This window comes from Anomaloglossus baeobatrachus, chromosome 6 (assembly GCF_048569485.1).
Source record: "Anomaloglossus baeobatrachus isolate aAnoBae1 chromosome 6, aAnoBae1.hap1, whole genome shotgun sequence".
Lineage (NCBI taxonomy): Eukaryota > Metazoa > Chordata > Amphibia > Anura > Aromobatidae > Anomaloglossus > Anomaloglossus baeobatrachus.
Window position 1 is genome coordinate 57,041,756 of NC_134358.1, and position 17,526 is coordinate 57,059,281.

At 43.1% G+C, this 17,526-nt stretch overlaps 1 long non-coding RNA gene across 2 annotated transcripts in view; it reads right to left on the reverse strand.

The window, feature by feature from the left end:
* The window catches only part of LOC142317036 (uncharacterized), a 407,707-nt gene that overhangs the window by 76,100 nt on the left and 314,081 nt on the right, over positions 1-17,526 (reverse strand). For both annotated transcript variants that reach the window (XR_012754660.1, XR_012754661.1), the window contains exons 3-5: positions 16,791-16,869; positions 16,488-16,563; positions 13,703-13,811 (exon numbers count right to left, since the gene is read on the reverse strand). This is a non-coding gene — a long non-coding RNA (uncharacterized LOC142317036). The remainder of the gene's footprint in view (positions 1-13,702; positions 13,812-16,487; positions 16,564-16,790; positions 16,870-17,526) is intronic.

Sequence of the window (17,526 nt, forward strand, 5' to 3'; positions counted from 1 at the left end):
GCCACTAAGTGTCAGCACTGTTTGCTATAAAAATTGCGTAGCAAATTAGCAAAAATGGGCAGGTGAGTAGAATGCAGAGGGGGTGTACCTTGCTTGGCACCAGAGGAACACTAAAGCGGGCTTTACACGCTATGATATATCTAACGAGATGTCGGCACATCGTAAGTGATGCACATCCAGCGTCGTTAGTGATATCGTAGCGCGTGACAGCTATGAACGAGCAGAAATACTCACCTTCTTGACACGTCGCTCATTTTCTAAAAATCGAACGTCCAGTTGTTCATCGTGCCCGGGGCAGCACACATTGCTCCATGTGACACCCCGGGAACGATGAACTGAAGCTTACCTGCGGCCGCCGGCAATGCTGAAGGAAGGAGGTGGGCGGGATGTTTACGTCACGCTCATCTCCGCCCCTCCGCTTCTATTGGCCGGCCGCTGTGTGACGTCGCTGTGACGCGGAATGTCCCTCCCCCTTCAGGAAGTGGATGTTCGCCGCCCACAGCGAGGTCGTTCAGGAGGTTAGTACGTGTGACGGGGGGTTACAGCATTGTGCGACACGGGCAAGAAATTGGCCGTGCCGCACAAATGATGGTGGCGGGTGCGATCGCAAATGCGATCACACGACAAATTGCAACGAATAAAGCAGCCTTTAGTTTGTATCCCAGACACTTTTAGTACGCCACTAAGTGTCAGCACTGTTTGCTATAAAAATTGTGTAGCAAAAATGGGCAGGTGGGTAGAATGCAGAGGAGGTGTAAGTAGCAGGACAGCAAAGGAAGCCTCCGTTTCTATCCCTGCCAATGAGAAAATGTAGCAAGGAATTGCCTGAGCTGATGTAGCCAGAGGCTGTTATCTAAAGCCCTGCACAGTGTTAGCACAGACCTGCCTAGCAACAATGCCTATGAACGGCTGTAATGCAGCCCTGAAAAGGGCTGAAATTACAAGTAGTCCCTAATCCCTAAAGCGCTGTGTAGATTGCACTGTATGTCTAAAGCGCACACAGCAGCGGGAGCGGGAGCGGTGACTGTCACCCACCTGCAGCAGAGAGATAATGGCGGCGACGGGGAAAATTGACGGGTCTTATAGGGCAAGGACATGTGACATGCACAGCCTATGACACATGCCCTTGCTTGTCTGGCAAAAATCCACTTTGCTGTGTGTGTGTCTGTGATTTGCTGACAGCCTGGCCCGGCCCACTGTACGCGCGGTTAGAAAAAAAAATATGGCGATCGGCATTCTTTCAGCACTCAGCAGCAGCACTGATCTAAACCACATCCCCCTGCACATTATATGCTAAATTTTGATAATATCATGATTCACAGTGACTCACACTATTACAGTGAAAAGCCAGCTAGTAACTAGCGAGGCTTTTTGTTGATTGAACCGTTCTCGAACATAACTTGAACTACCGAACTTTTACCAAATTGTTCGAGTTCGTTGAACGACTTGAACACCCCCCAAAATCACTCGAACATGAAATTGGCGAACATCGAACATTGTTCATCTCTAATCATCAGTAAGGTCCAAATTGAATTAGGCTTTTTAGATAATGAACACTCTGAGAAAAAGAAATGCATATCTATTGGGAGCAAAATCAATTCTGTATTTTGCCTGTGTATGCATACCTTATACCATTTACAAACCAATCTAACGCTGCATGCAATGTATCCTATTGGAAGTTCAACCAGTTGCCCCATTTCTCAGAAATATGTAAAGATGACGCTTATGTTCCCAGAACTGTATGACCTAGTCTTCTCAGAACTTCAGAGACTTGTACAGTATGTGCGATAAGAAAATATTAAAACAAAATGAAACCTTGAATATGAGACTATGAGGCGGATTAATGCTAAACAAGATGTATTAACAAAATTTAGAAACATATATAAAATTATGTACCCTTCTATATTATTCCCCTTTTGAAATTGGTTTAACCTTTACCCCAAGATTAGAAAGTATCTGCACAGGAGCTTCTGTCTCATGGGTAAAGTACCCATAAGTTGGCTTCCCATCCACCCTCAGTGTGGACACCTACTTCCCATCAGCAGAGGCCATTTGGGGTCTATAATGCCCTACAGATAGATCAATACTGGAAATGTTGACTTGCATATTCTTTTAGAAGGACCCGGTGGTATTTCTCAGTCCAATTGTTTTGTTTTTAAATTATTTAAAAAAATAATAATAACAAAAATGTGTGGGCTCCCGCCGTATTTAGTTCAACAGTCAGGTAAAACCTGGCAGCTGGGGGCTGAGATTCTTTGCAGCCTGAATCCACCCCTGAAAATGGTGCATTGTTTCTTAGCACCATTTCCAGGTGCTTTACCCGGCTCTTTTAGTGGCCCTGATGGCGGTGGCACGCTGGGTAATAAAGGGGTTAATACCAGCTTTGTATTCTCAGCTGATACTAAGACCGAAATTCATGGTCTCACACCAAATTAGATATGGCCATCAGTAATTTCTAGTAAACAGTAAAAAAAAAAACACAACACAGAATTTTTTTTTTGTTTGAGATAAAAGAAAAAAAAACATTTAGAGACTCCATCTTTATTCTAAAAAAATCCTTAGTTCTACGTAGTCCACAGGTAGAGCATTGTCAGCTCTGTTTCATCACTCTGTACAGACACAGTCTATACAGAGTGAGAAGCAGGCTGACACTGAGGCCGGAGTTCCACTTGCGTATGACTCGTGCAGTCTCGCATCGGCATCCCCCCTCACGGACTGACACTCTTCGGACACGAGCACCTCAGCTGCATGGAAATACATGCAGCCGACCGCTCCTATCAGAAGGGTGTGCGGCCGTACCAGGTGATGCCGATGCGACACTCGAACAGTGACAGTCAAAGTTCAGTTAACAGGACCTTCGATGATGTCATAGCCATGTGACCAGTCTGTAAGCCAACGTCTATATAACATTCACACCAGACTGGTCACATGGCTATGACGTCATGGAAGGTCCTTTTAGTCAGTGGTGTTTACTGGGGGGAACAGCAATGATTGGACGCAGAAGCAGAAGCGGCTGGGAGACAGAGTCTGCAGGAAGCGTCACAAGACCTGTAAGTATGATCATGTTTATTAATAATGTGCTTTTTTTTTTTTTACAGCCCTGGACCTCAATTGGACCCGAACTGTAACACGAGCTTCCCAGGAAAGCTTGTGTTCGGGATCGTGTACACGATCACTATGTGTTTGGTACGAACCCCGAACTCTACAGTTCAGGATCGCCTACCACTAGAAGAGACAGATTATAATATAATTATGGACGGCTTTGTAGGTCAATGTTAGTAGTTTGAATTGGATATGTTTGGAATTTGGAGCCAATAAGGGGATTTGCATAGGTGAGATGTGCAGGAGTAGTTTGGAGACTGGTGGATTAGTTGGGTAGCAGAGTTGAGGACAGATTAGAGAGGTTTGAAAATGTTAGCAAGAAGGCCACAGAGGAGGATATTGCAGTACTTAAGGCTAGAGATAATGATGGAATGCATAGTAGATTCAGGGTTGAGGATGGGACAGATTCTGGAAGTATTTTTGAGTTGGAGGTGGCAGGAGATGGTAAGAACTTGGATGTGCGGTTTGAAGGTTACTCTGACACAGTAGACTTCCAATATAGGGGATAGGGTGATGTAATTTATTGTGATAACTCAGATAGAGGACTTAGGTGAGATGGAGGAAAGTTGATGAGCTCAATTTTGTACATATTGAGCTTTAGGGAAGAGAGACAAGGAGGTTATGACTGATGGACACCGCAGGATTCTGGACAGCAGAAAGGTGATGTCTGGTACTGGACGCCATGGGGCTTTTTGAATTGTCCTAGGCCAAAGTTATAGATGGAGAAGAGTAGGGGTCCCAGGCAAAGTCTTGAGCGACACCAACTGAGAGAGGGAAGTATGAGCGGATGAGGATGTAGTATGGGAATGGGAGAAGGTAAATGTGTGATTATGGAGTATGAGGTGGTTCAAGGTCTTTTATGTCAAAGGAAGAGAGGAGGAGTGGTCGACTGTGTCAAGGGCAGAGGACAGGTCTAAAAGTAGGCATATAGAGAATTGCCTTTTAGCTTTGGTGTTAAGTCATTAATAATTTCGGGTATGGCAGTTTTGGTGGAATGGTGAGGACGGAAGACAGATTGTAGAGTGACAAAAAGTGAGTTAGATGAGAGGTGGAAGAAAATTTCAGATGGACATGCTAATCTAAGATTTTGGAGGCAAACAGGAACAGTGATTTGGGATGATAGTTGGACATAGTTTGATTGAGGGATGGTTTCTTCAGAATAGCTGTAATCATGTCATGTTTAAAAGGAGAAGTGAAGGTACCAGAAGTTAGGTTGAGATGGGTTAGTGTTGGGAAAAGCATGGTGGAGAGGTTGGGGAGTAGGTGGGATTAGATGGATGGTCAAGTGCACAAGTGGTGAGGTGTGATTTGGAGACGAATAAACTGTCGTTTAGTGATGGTGTGGAGGAATTTTATAGGGGAAGGTCAATGGTCTATTATATTAAGGGATTGTAGGCAGTAAATATTTTACATGCTTTGGTAGATCTTATATTTGAAATGTGCGGCTAAATCTTCTGCAGTGATGAGAGAAGTCAGGAGGGGCAGTTTTTGGTGGAGTTAAAAGTGTTGAATAACCTTTTTGGGTTGTGCAATAAAGAAGATATGAGGGTTGGGAATTAGACCTGTTTAGCAGAGATAAGGGGTGACTTGAATATGAAAGTTGCTAGTTTGAATGCAGTGAAGTCTTCCTGCGAGGGCATTCTCATCCAGAGCCACTCAGCAACCCTGAAAAACTTCCTGGTGCTTTTAAGTGAGGTTATTATGCCATGGTTGTCTATTGATTCATCGTACTCTGTCTTGTGCGAGAGGGGCAATTGGGTCAATAGCTGATGTGAGTGAAGTGTTGTAGAAAACGGCGGGACTGTCTGTATCATGGAGTAAAGAGATAGAGGACAACAGTAGAACACAGTGTGTGAGTGTTTAGGTGAGTCAGGTTTCTGCAATTTTTGTGCTTGTGTCTGTAATTGGAGGGAAGGTTAAGAGGGCAGGGAAGAAAAAATGAGTAGCTTTCAGTCAGATGGGATAGAAGTGAGGTTGGGAGGTTAGATGGGGAGCAGAGACAAGAGAAGATAAGGTCTAATGTATGGCCATCTGTATTGGTAGCTGTGGAGGAGTACTGAATAAGAAAAGGATGTACCAAGTGACATGACTTTGGAGGCTGCCAACTCATGAGTGTCAGTGGGGATTTTGAAGTCACCCAAGATGATGGTGGGAATGTCAGCAGTGAGAAAGTGTACAAGGCAGATGAAGAATTGGTCCACAAAGGTAGCGGCTGGGCCCGGAGGTCGGTATATGACGGCCGCTTGGAGGTTCAAGGGAGAGAGAATATTATACAGAGAGCACTTCAAAAGAAGGAAAGGATAGGGAAAGAGGGAAAAGTAGAGGTGGGAGTGGGATTGATTAAAGAAGGACAGGCATAGATCAGGATAATAGAGGGTGGTCTTTGTTTCAAATGTTATCATAATAGCCAACAACAACTGCTTTCTCCTGGTCAGGACAGTTAGGTACAGTGTTAAAATGTTGACCAAAATCTTTGACCAAACTAATGAAAAGTTCAAGCAAATCATTTAGCAGAATTCTCTATGAGACTGCATGCACAATTTAATAGATTTCTTAAGGCTGGTGAGGTTTGTGTATTTATTTTATTTGTGTCACGCTGTACTGTAAGATGTACAATAGCAGTACAGCGCAGTAATGTGGGACAGAGAGGATTCCTGAAACTATCTGAGAAGGTAGTTAGCTGGTAAACCACTAGGGGGCATTAGAGAGGAGAAAACATATGAGCAGAGAATTCCCTAGCAGAGGTAATACTAGTCAAGCCCACCAGATGGCAGTTGAATCATCAGAAAGCCCTGTCACAACATGAGGTCTTGTAAATACACAGGGGCAAAGTCTAAACGTAATCAAAGGGAAGCAAACAGTCAGTAGCTGGGAAATCAGAACTCAGAAGTGAGGGAGAATGGGAAGACAAGATAGAATCAAGGTAAACAGATAAGGAACGAACAGTGAGACTGACAACCAGGGAGCTGAAGGGAGACAGCGGGAGAGACACTCACAAGACGGAAACCGAGAACAGAGGAGGTTAACAACAGGTCAGTTTAACACGGAGGTCAGGAGGGGGCAGGGCAGACAACAGGTCACTCACGAGCAGAACACAGCAGACCTAGAAATATCACTGGTGTAGTCCCAGAGAAACAGTTCCCTAATAAAGTAGACTGACCTCCAGAACGAGGCAGGAAGGATTAACCCCTAACGTGACTTGTATCAGAAGTGAAACAAAAAAAAAAAAAAGCTCAGCTGCAGCTAAGCCAGAAGTAAATCATGACAATTTGCTCATTTTAGTATCAGAAATATTCAGCCATTCTGAAATGAACTTCCAGATACAGAGTTAGAAAGCATCTGAATCTAAGCATGTTCAGTCTCCCACAGAGCATGAGAGCTACAGCTTGTACTGAGCAGTGTGAGGTCTCAGCAGGGAGGAGCAACACTGAGTCAGTTGTTGAAGATTGAATTTAAATTCTCAAAAATGAATGGGCACCTTCTCTGATGTGGATTTACAAGCCGCATCTAGTCTAATAAATGAATAATGTATACAGTTTGTTTTGTGAAATCTGCTGCCTGTGTGGTGCCAGTGTAAGCACCTGTAAAATTACTGTTTGCAGGTGCATTTCCAGATAGTGCATAGATAAAGTGCAATAAATGTTTTGAAAGAAAAAGTGTGGGCAGCAATTTATCCATCTTGAGACTCATAGGAGTCTCAGATTGGTGCTTTTTAGGTGAATCAGGAAGGGTATAGAAAGTGTGAATTTGGGACAAATACTGGTCTGGCTCTTGGGATATGTAGTCTAGCGGCACAAATGAGTGCTGGGATGAAGTTCAGGACTTAAACAATAAAAGATGACAAGAATTGTTGCTGGGAGGGAGCTTAGAAGGGAAAGTAAAAGTAACAGATGGGTTTAGGGACTCATACAGGGACAAGAAGGTTTTTTTTGTTGTTTTTGTGTCTCTAGAAAAGCCATTTGAGGGTCTGTGCGCACTGGGAAATTTGATTTTCTTAAGAAAATTCCGCACCCTTTGGCAGAATTCCGCACCCGCAGCAAAAAACGCGGCAAAACCGCAGCAAAAAACGCGGCAAAACCGCACCCACATTTTTGGTGCGGTTTTTTTTGCGTTTTTGCCGTGGCTTTTCTTACCATTATCTATGGCAAAAACGCAGGTACCCACGGAAAAGAAGTGATATGCTACTACTTTTCCGTTGCAGAAAAGCTGTAGAAATTCTGCCGCAAAACACGTAGGAAAAACAACGCAGTGTGCGCAGAGCATTTTGGCTTTCCCATAGATTTTGCTGGGGAAGGATTGCAGCAAGGTTATGAACAAAACCCGCACCTTTTCTGCAGCAAAAACCACCACAAATCCGTGGCGAAAAATGCAGTGTGCGCACATGGCCTAATGCCTGCTTTACACGAGACGACCGATTGTGCGATTTCACAATCGATTGTAACCGCCCCAGTCGTTTGTGCGTCACGGGCAAATCGCTGCCCCTGTCGCACAAACTCGTGAAACCCCCGTCACACGTACTTACCTGCTGAGTGACCTCGCTGTGGGCGGCAAACATCCATTTCCTGAAGGGGGAGGGAGATTCAGCGTCACAGCGATGTCAAACAGCCGCCGGCCAATAGAAGCGAGGGGCGGAGATGAGCGGGACGTAAACATCCCGCCCACCTCCTTCCTTCCGCATAGCTGCCGGGAGCCGCGGGACGCAGCTAAGCTGTGTTCATCGTTCTACCCCGGGTACGATGAACAACTGGCACCATTTTAATTAAACAATTTTTTAAAACTGAGCGACGAGTACACGACTCACGATTTGTGAGCGATACTGCGTCGCTCGGAGGTGTCACACGGGACGACGTCGTGAATGATGCCAGATGTGCGTCACGAAAACCGTGACCCCGACGATGCATCGCTCGATAGCTCGTCTCGTGTAAAGCACCCTTAAGTTATGTTTATAGGATATATACAGTTGAAACCAGAAGTTTACATACAGTATTTTAGAAGACACATCTGCAGGTTTTTCTCACTATCTGACAGGAAATCAGAATAAACTTTTCCTGTTTTAGGTCAATTAGGAACCAAAATTATTTATATTTGCCAAATGCCACAATAATGAGAGAGAGAATGTTTTAAGACATTTTTATTACCTTCTGCAAAGTCAAAAGTTTACATACATTTCATTAATATTTGGTACCATTGCCCTTAAACTGTATGACTTTGGTCAACATTTTGGATATCCTTCCGCAAGCTTCTCACAATAGTTGGTAAGAATTTGGGCCCATTCCTCCTGACAGAACTGGTGTAACTGAGCCATGTTCGTAGGTCACCTTGCTCGCATTGGCCTTTTTAGCTTTGCACATACATTTTCAATAGGATTGAGATCAGGGCTTTCTGATGGCCACTCCAAAACACTGACTTTGTTATCCTTAAGCCACTTTGTAACCAGTTTGGTAATAGCTTCTGGACATTGTCCATTTGGAAAACCCATTTTCGCCAAGCTATAAGTTCCTGGCTGATATCTTGAGATACTGCTTCAGTATTGCCACATAATCTTCTCTTCTTTCCACATGATGCCATCTATTTTGTGAAGTGCACCAGTCCCTCCTGCAGCAAAAAAAACCCAAAACAGGATGCTACCACCCACATGTTTCACAGTTAGAATTGTGTACTTAGGCTTCAAAACGTCTCCCTTTTTTCTCCAAACATAACAATGGTCATTGTGGCCGAACAGTTCAATTTTAGTTTCATTAGACCACAGGACATGTCTCCAAAAATTAAGGTCTTTGTTCCTCTGTGCATTTGCAAACATGAATCTGCTTTTGTTTGTTTTTCCCATCAGAGTGGCTTTCAGACCATATACAGCACTCGTTTCACTGTGGATAATGACACAATCTTACCAGCTTCCACTAGCATCTTCACAAGGTCATTTACTTTTGTTCTTGGGTTGACATGCACATGTCTGACCAAAGCACGATCGTCTCTGGTACATATAACCTATCTCCTTCGTGAATAGTATGATGGCCGGACATTCCCATCTTGTTTGTACTTGCGTATAATTGTTTGCACAGATGAACGAGGCACCTTCAGGTGTCTGGAAATTTCATCCAAGGATGAACCAGACTTGTGCAAGTCCACAATTCTCTTATTGAGATCTTGCCTGATTTCTTTTGACTTTCCCATGATGTTACACAAAGAAGCAGTGTGTTTCATGTGTGCATTACAATACATTCACAGGTGTGTCTCTAACTCAGATATTGCCAATAAACCTATCAGAAGCTTCCAAAGACTTGACATCATCATATGTGCGGTCTTATATATTTTAAATCATAGTACTCTTACTGTATGTAACCTTTTGACTTTGCAGAAAGTAATAAAAATGCCTTAAAACATTTTCTCTCTGATTATTCTGGCATTTTCACAAATATGAATAATTTTGGTTCCTAATTCACCTAAAACGGGAAAGGTTTATTCTGATTTCATGTCATATAGTGAGAAAAACCTGCAGATGTGACTATTTAGATAGTGTATGTAAACTTCTGGTTTCAACTGTAGAATGTCTAACTTTTCTTGGGTTATTGCATTTATGTACACAGAGAAGGGGCTATACCTCCGTACGACTCAGCCACCCATATTTGCAAAAATTCTTCTTGAAGGTTTATCCTCCATCAGAAAGAACCAAAACACATAGACTATAGGTTCATTGAAACTCAATTTACAAAAAAAATATTGTGGACTCTTGTCAAAGAGAAGACATTTCTTTTATAGAAGTTCTACTTTTTTGACTATTGGCTTGTTTTATAAAATATTGGCCAGACCAAACGTATCCTTGTTGATATTGTGCCCAGAGCATAATATTACATTGAAGTATGTGGTCAGATATTCATCGACTGATCGCTCTGTTTGTATTGTCCAGCAAAAACACCACAGATTCTTTGATCACATCAAGATAAAGCCTATATATCCTGAGGTTTGAAACCAATATGATGAAAAAATGGATAACACGGAGTTCAATTTCTTTTCCACAACTAAGCACATCCCATACAACATTAGAACAAATGAGAACACTGAAAAAAATATTTTATATTGTCTTAGACGAGTAAAAAAGAGATCCCATTAAAATGTTCACATTCTTAACAACACGTAAAAATTAAACTACAGAAAAAAATAAGTAAATAAGTTACTGTTGCCCTAAAGGATGTTTTATGTGCTGTGGACACTAGTGAGTTACTCGATTGAGCATCGGAGATCAAAAATGCTCAAGTTTCCCATTGACTTCCATTATACTCGGTACTTAAGTCACACCCAAGAACCCCAATGATTGAGTAAAGACCAGTGGTGAGCATGCTCGCTCATCACTAGTGGTTATTCATGGCACCAGATAGGAGGTCCTTTATCTTTCAAACTATATATAACACTTACAAATTTATAGATTAGTGTAACGCATCAATAATACATTGTGTTGAACGTACTCTATACCTTTTGATGCCCTTTTATTACCGTATTTCCCCAAAAATAAGACAGGGTCTTATATTATTCTTTTGTTCCAAAGGATGTGCTAGGGCTTATTTTCTGGAGATGTCTTATATTTTCCCATGAACAACAACCCACATTTGAACAAAAAAATTCAAATCAGTCATCACATTCTGGAACATCAACAGTTTGTGTTAAGCTTGCATTACACGTTACAATTGATTGTGCGATTGCATTTGCGATCGCACCCGCCCCCATCGTTTGTGCGGCACAGGCAATTTGTTGCCCGTGTCGCACAATCCTGTAAGCCCCCCGTCACACGTACTTACCTTCCATACGACCTCGCTGTGGGCGGCGAACATCCACTTCCTGAAGAGGGAGGGACGTTCGGCGTCACAGCGACGTCATACAGCGGCCGGCCAATAGAAGCGGAGGGACGGAGATGAGCGGGATGTAAACATCCTGCCCACCTCCTTCCTTACGCATTGCCGGCGGGACGCAGGTAAGCTGTGTTCATCGTTCCTGGGGTGTCGCACGGTGCGATGTGTGCTGCCTCGGGTACGATGAACAACAGGACGTGCGATTTTTATAAAATGAGCGATGTGTCAGCGATGAACGAGAAGGCGAGTATTTCTGCTCGTTCATAGCTGTCACACGCTACGATATCACTAACGATGCTGGATGTGTGTCACTTAGTTACGACGTGACCCCGCCGACATCTCGTTAGATATATCGTAGCGTGTAAAGCCCGCTTTACTCCTATTACTGGTTCAGATGCACATTTTCTTACTTGATCTGCTATTAACGTGGTAAAAAAACAGTCCTATAGTGGTGGGTACATACCATAATTACTATGGTTTAAGTTATTTTTCTCTATGTACTGCTATGTAAGTTTACACCTGTATAGAAAGCAGACACCCCCTAAAAGGATTACACTTACCAGACTCCCAAAAGTTAGAGTTGGCAAGTGAATGGGCTCTCACATACAAATCTGTGTTGCTGTTAGGTCCCCCTGCATTCTTCAGCCATTAACTACTCCTGGTGACTGGAAGCAGTTTCGCTTGCATGGGGTGATACTAATACCCGATCTGTTTGAATGCTGCAGTACAATTCATCTGGAACAGTGAGCGATCTTACAGCAATGCAGATCTCTGTGAGAGAGCCCATCCACTATTGGCACTTGCCAATTGTAATTGTTTGAGGTCTGGTGAGTGCAATTCATTTTTCTTTTTGGGGGAGGAAAGGGGGTGTATGCTATCTTTTTGGGGTATCTGCTTTCTTTGAAAAGTCCTGCTGTTTTCTTTAACTTTTTTAGTCACTTGGACACTTCCTTATGGGACTGCAACTAGGGCTTAATTTTGGAGTAGGGCTTATATTTTAAGCATACTCAAAAAAGCACCCAAAGTCCTACTATGGCTTACTTTTCAAAAAAATCAAATCTTTATTTTTATATAGCGCTAACATATTCCGCAGCGCTTTACATACATCAGGAACACTGTCCCCATTGGGGCTCACAATCTACAGTCCCTATCTGTATGTTTTTTGGAGTGTGTGAGGAAACCAGAGTACCCGGAGGAAACCCACGCAAACACGGGGAGAACATACAAACTCCTTGCAGATGTTGTCCTTGGTGGGATTCGAACCCAGGACCCCAGCACTGCAAGACTGCAGTGCTAACCACTGAGCCACTGTGCTGTCCTACTTTTGGTGTAGGTCTTATTTTCGAGGAAACAGGGTAGTTACATTACAGAATATACAGTGTAAATATTAGGATGCATACACTGCTTTTGCTGATAGGAAGATTGAAGATTCTTGTAGATCACACTGAAGGTGCAGCCATAGATGTCAGAGCACAATAGAATAAAAACATTAAAGCGATTATCCTGGGCTTTTAATGGCTTATCCTTAGGGCAGCTCATCAATATATGATCAGTGATTGGTGGAGGGGGCAACACCTGGCAGCCCAGCTGATTAGTTGTTCCCAATACTGACAAGTTTGGATGTGCACAGGTGTGGAACTGGATAATACAACTCCACCAACTGTAAGGTAGCCACAGATGGGTACTTCCCATGTGCCCCCTACTCGAATAAATAGGCGATGGATGAGTAGTACTCTTCTGCGGTCACTTTGCAATTGATCGAGCTGTGTAGTTCTGCTCTGCAACTGAATACATCCGGCCACTTCCACAGAGAACAGCTGATTGGTAGGGGTGCCGGGTGTTGCACCCGGACTGATCAGATGTTGATTACCTATCCTAAGGATGGCCTATCAATGTAAATATTCCATGCAGACCCTTTAAATATTGGATTAAATGAAGTGTAAGAGATTGTAACTAAGTAATAATTAACGAGATTGTCCTATCTATTTCTTTTAACAGGGTTACCTAAGCAATTTAGATACTAATATTCGGTGTACTGTATTCTGCCAATTTGTTGAATAGATAACCATGTAATATGCAAAGTCTTCAAAAAAGTGAATATTTTTTTCCAACACTTCACTGGTCTGGTTAAAAGAGTAACCCCAGCTTTGATATTTATGGGAACATCCCTTTATGCCACCCTTCTAGGTAAAAATAAGAGACTGGAGGGGACCAGGGAGGAGGTTTACCTGACATGTTTGATCATGGCATGGGAGAGAAATCATTTTTAACCGGCACCACCATTTAGTGTAACATGACCATTGTTATATGGTGTATACCGATGATCACGTGACCGAGGACTGGAAAAAACGAATCATGAGCTCCAGGGTCTCCGCTACCACCGGTAGCTGAAATCCTGGAGATTTTCCGACGCTGGGGGGGCGCTATTTACTTTTTTTTCTGCCTGCCGTTTATTAGTACCCTATTCTTCCACCGTTTATCTCCGTAAGGCTGTCGCAATGAGGTTAATCCCTCTCACTGTTTGTATATGCAACTATATGGGGCACATTCATCACAATAATGTGAATTCAGATTTATTTGTCCATAAAGAAGACTTCTCAGTTTCAGTTCTATCATGATGGTTGTATAATGCAATATACTTAAAAAATTAAGTGAGAAGCGCATTGTGTCTACTTGAAATTAATCTTTTCCATGAGCTTATTTTTGTCGTTGCATTGACCAATTTGTCTTTCCTTACTTCTTTGAATTTGATGACCAACCTTGAACACTTTACTGGTTCCAAAAGTGATTGTCCCTGTCCAAGGATAGTTGCGCTTTCGATTAATAGTACCTTTTGTTAAAGGACTATCTATGGTTAAGAAGATGGATCTATGAACAAAAATAAATATTTTTACAATAGGTAAAAATTATTCTTTAAGCAGATCGTTGCTAAATCAGCACCTGAAAGTCTCACCGATCAACTATTACAGTGGTCCCCAACCATTCTTACCATGAGAGCCAAATTCAGATTTGAGAGATGGTTGTGAGCCACATTCAGTGCACCTACCCTCACAGAAGTGACACCCAGAACCTGGTATGAAGACAGCCAAATCTTCCCCACAAAAAGCACACCAAGACCATATAGGTAGTGATGAGAGAGCACTACCATGCTCTGGTGCTCGATACTCGTAATGAGTTTGACACTCCAATAGGCTCGACTCATGTCCCAAGAGTATAATGGAAGTTAAAGGGAACCTGTCACCACTTTTTTTGGCTATAAGTTGCGGCCACCACCACAGGGCTCTTATATCCAGCATTCTAACATGCTGTATATAAAAGCCCAGGCTACTGTGAGAACATAAAAAACAGTTTACAATACTTACCTAATGGTCGCGCTGCGGTGGAATTGGGTCACGGAGGCGTCTCCGTTCTCCGGTGCTGGCGCCGCCTCTTTCGGCCATCTTCGTCCTCTTTCTGAAGCCTGTGTGCATGACGCGTCTACGTCATACACACTCGCCGGTCCTGCGCAGGCGCACTACAATACTTTGATCTGCCCTGCTCAGGGCAGATTAAAGTGCGCCTGCTCAGGACCTGAATGCTGGCGAGTGTGGATGACATCGGATGCGTCATGCACCGCGGTTTCAGAAGAAGGAGGACGAAGATGGCCGAAAGAGGCGGCGCCGGCACCGGACAACGGAGATGCCTCCGTGACTCAATTCCACCGCAGCACGACCATTAGGTAAGTATTATAAACTGTTTTTTTATGTTCTCACAGTGGCCTGGGCTCTTATATACAGCATGTTAGAATGCTGTATATAAGAGCCCTGTGGTGGTGGCCGCAGCTTATAGCCAAAAAAAGTGGTGACAGGTTCCCTTTAATTTGAAACTCAAGCATTTTCTGGAAGCTTTTCAAGTTCTTCATAGGCTTTCATTATACTCGGCACTTGAGTCAAGCCTGCCTGAGTGTCAAATTGCTCATTACAAGTATCAAGCACCACAGCATGGTAGTGCTCGCTCATCACTACTTATAGGCAGTATTCTTACATCCACGATTTTCCACTTTACTCCCATTTAGTAGTTTAATATCAAGCATACTCGCCACACTATTGCACGTGTCCTCTAAATAACTCAACACATAGCCATTAATATCTAAACCACTGGCAACAAAAGTGAGTACATTCCTAAATGAAAATGGCCAAATTGTGCCCAGAGTGTCAATATTTTGTATGTCCACCATTATTTTCATGCACCACCTTAACTCTCTTGAGCATGGAGTTCACTAGAGCTTCACAGGAGTCGCTGGATCCTCTTCCATACTCCATGACAATATCACGGAGTTGGTGGATGATGGAGACCTTGCGCTCCTCCTCCTTCCATTTGAGTAGGACCCTCAGATGCTCAATAGGGTTTAGGTTTGGAGGCATGCTTGGCCAGTCCAACACCTTTACCCTTAGTTTCTTTAGCAAGACAGTAGTCATCTTGGAGGTGTGTTTGCAATAGTTTTCATGTTGGAATATTGCCCTGCAGCCCAGTTTCTGAAGGCGGGGATTATGGTCTTCTTCAGAATATCATAGTACATTCAAAGAACTGTAGCTCCCTGCTGCCGGCAGCAATTATGCAGCCCCAAATCGTGACCCTCCCACCACCATGCTTGACTGTAGGCAGGACACACTTATCTTTGTACTTCTCACATACTTGCCGCCACACATGCTTGACATTATCTAAACCAAATAGTTTTATTTTGGTCTCATCAGACCACAGGTCATGGTTCCAGTAATCCATGCCCTTAGTCTGCGTGCCTTCAGCAAACTATTTGCAGATTTTCTTGTGCATTATCTAAAGAGGCTTCCTTCTAAGATGACAGCCATGCAGACCAATTTGATGCAGTGTGCAGCATATGGCCTGAGCACTGACAGGTTGACCCCCTCCCCGACCATGTAACCTCTGCAGAAATGTTGACAGCACTCATATGTCTATTTTAAATAGACAACCTCTGGATAGGATGCTGAACACATGTACTCAACCTCCTCGGTGAACCATAGCGTGGCCTTTTCTTAGTGGAACCTGTCTTGTTAAACTGTTGTATGGTCTTGGCCACCGTGCTGCAGCTCAGTGTCAGGGTGTTGGCACTCTTCTTATAGCCTCGCCCATCTTTATGCAGTGCAAATATTATTTTTTTCAGATTCTCAGAGAATTATTTGCTATGAGGAGCCATGTTGAGCTTCCATTGACTAGCATGAGAGAATGTGTGAGTGATAACACCAAATGTAACACACCTGCTCCCCATTCACACCTGACACCTTGTAACACTAATGAGTCACATGACACTGGGGAGGGGAAATGGATAATTGGACGCAATTCGGCCATTTTCACTTAGGGATATATTCTTGTTAACAGCGATTTAGACAATAATGGCTGTGATGAGTTATTTAGAGGCCACTAAATTTACACTGTTATACAAGCTGCACACTGACACTGCACATTGAATCCAAGTGTTGTATCGTCAGTGTTGTCCAATGAAAAGATATAATACATTTTTTATGAAAATATGAGGGGTGTACTCACTTTTGTGATATACTGTAATTCCAATGAATGTATTATGGCTTCATATACAAACTTTTATAAAAAGTATTTACCAGACCTAGAATAAAAAAATAATAGTAATAATACAAAAAAATCTGCGGGTTAGTAGATTCTTCTTGACTGAGGTCAATTGAACTTCAGTTCCGAGTACTCTGGAGGCTTTTACCTTGAACTGTTTTTTGTTGGATTATATAACAAAGTGAATGGTTTGACACTGCTGGAAATCATATATTCAATTTCATGATGAAAAAGCATGATTAATGTTTGTGCAGTTTCATTTCTTACCATTCTCAGCACTTTTATCACACATTCTTCTCCTACACAGAAATCGAGTTTCCAAATAATGTGTGGTCCACAATGAACACTGTGAAAAGAAAAAAAATATCCTGCAAAGTCTGTTATCTCATTAGGATGTGACAGCGATAAAAGTGTCTCGAAAATTGATATAAACACAGTGGTGAGTAACTTTATTTAGCAAATTTTATTATTTTTGCATATCCTGACATTATACACTTTTCAAAATTGAAATTGTAACACCAAGAAGGAAAAGTCGTAGAATTATGTGACGCCCTTGGACTATCAGGTTGTCACAGGGCACAAGCTGCCCTTCCGTGCAGTATTCCGCCTCCCTCTTGGTTCTGGGTCCCTAACTAATGGTGTTGCGTCCAACAGTAAATCAAATCCTAGATACACCCTGCACCACACCCACCAGATACACCAGTGGACGGCTTGAGTGCAATAGAGTCACACACCTAGGGGTCAGGGAGGGGAAGTGATGAGTGTAGTCAGTCTGTGAGTGAGAGAGAGTCGAGGAGTAGCCCTCGAGCTGCGAGGAGCTCAGAGGAGGTCAGGAGCGGTGACTCCTAGAGAAGCTTTCTGGGTTGCAAATGGTGGTCTGGGCCTAGAGGAGTCGGACCCCCGGTCGCAGGGGATTGTGGCAAGGTGCTTGGACCTGTCGAGGAGGACAGAAGGCAGCCTAGCACCATCATCGGTCCGGGACCAAAGGCACGACGGGGTACAC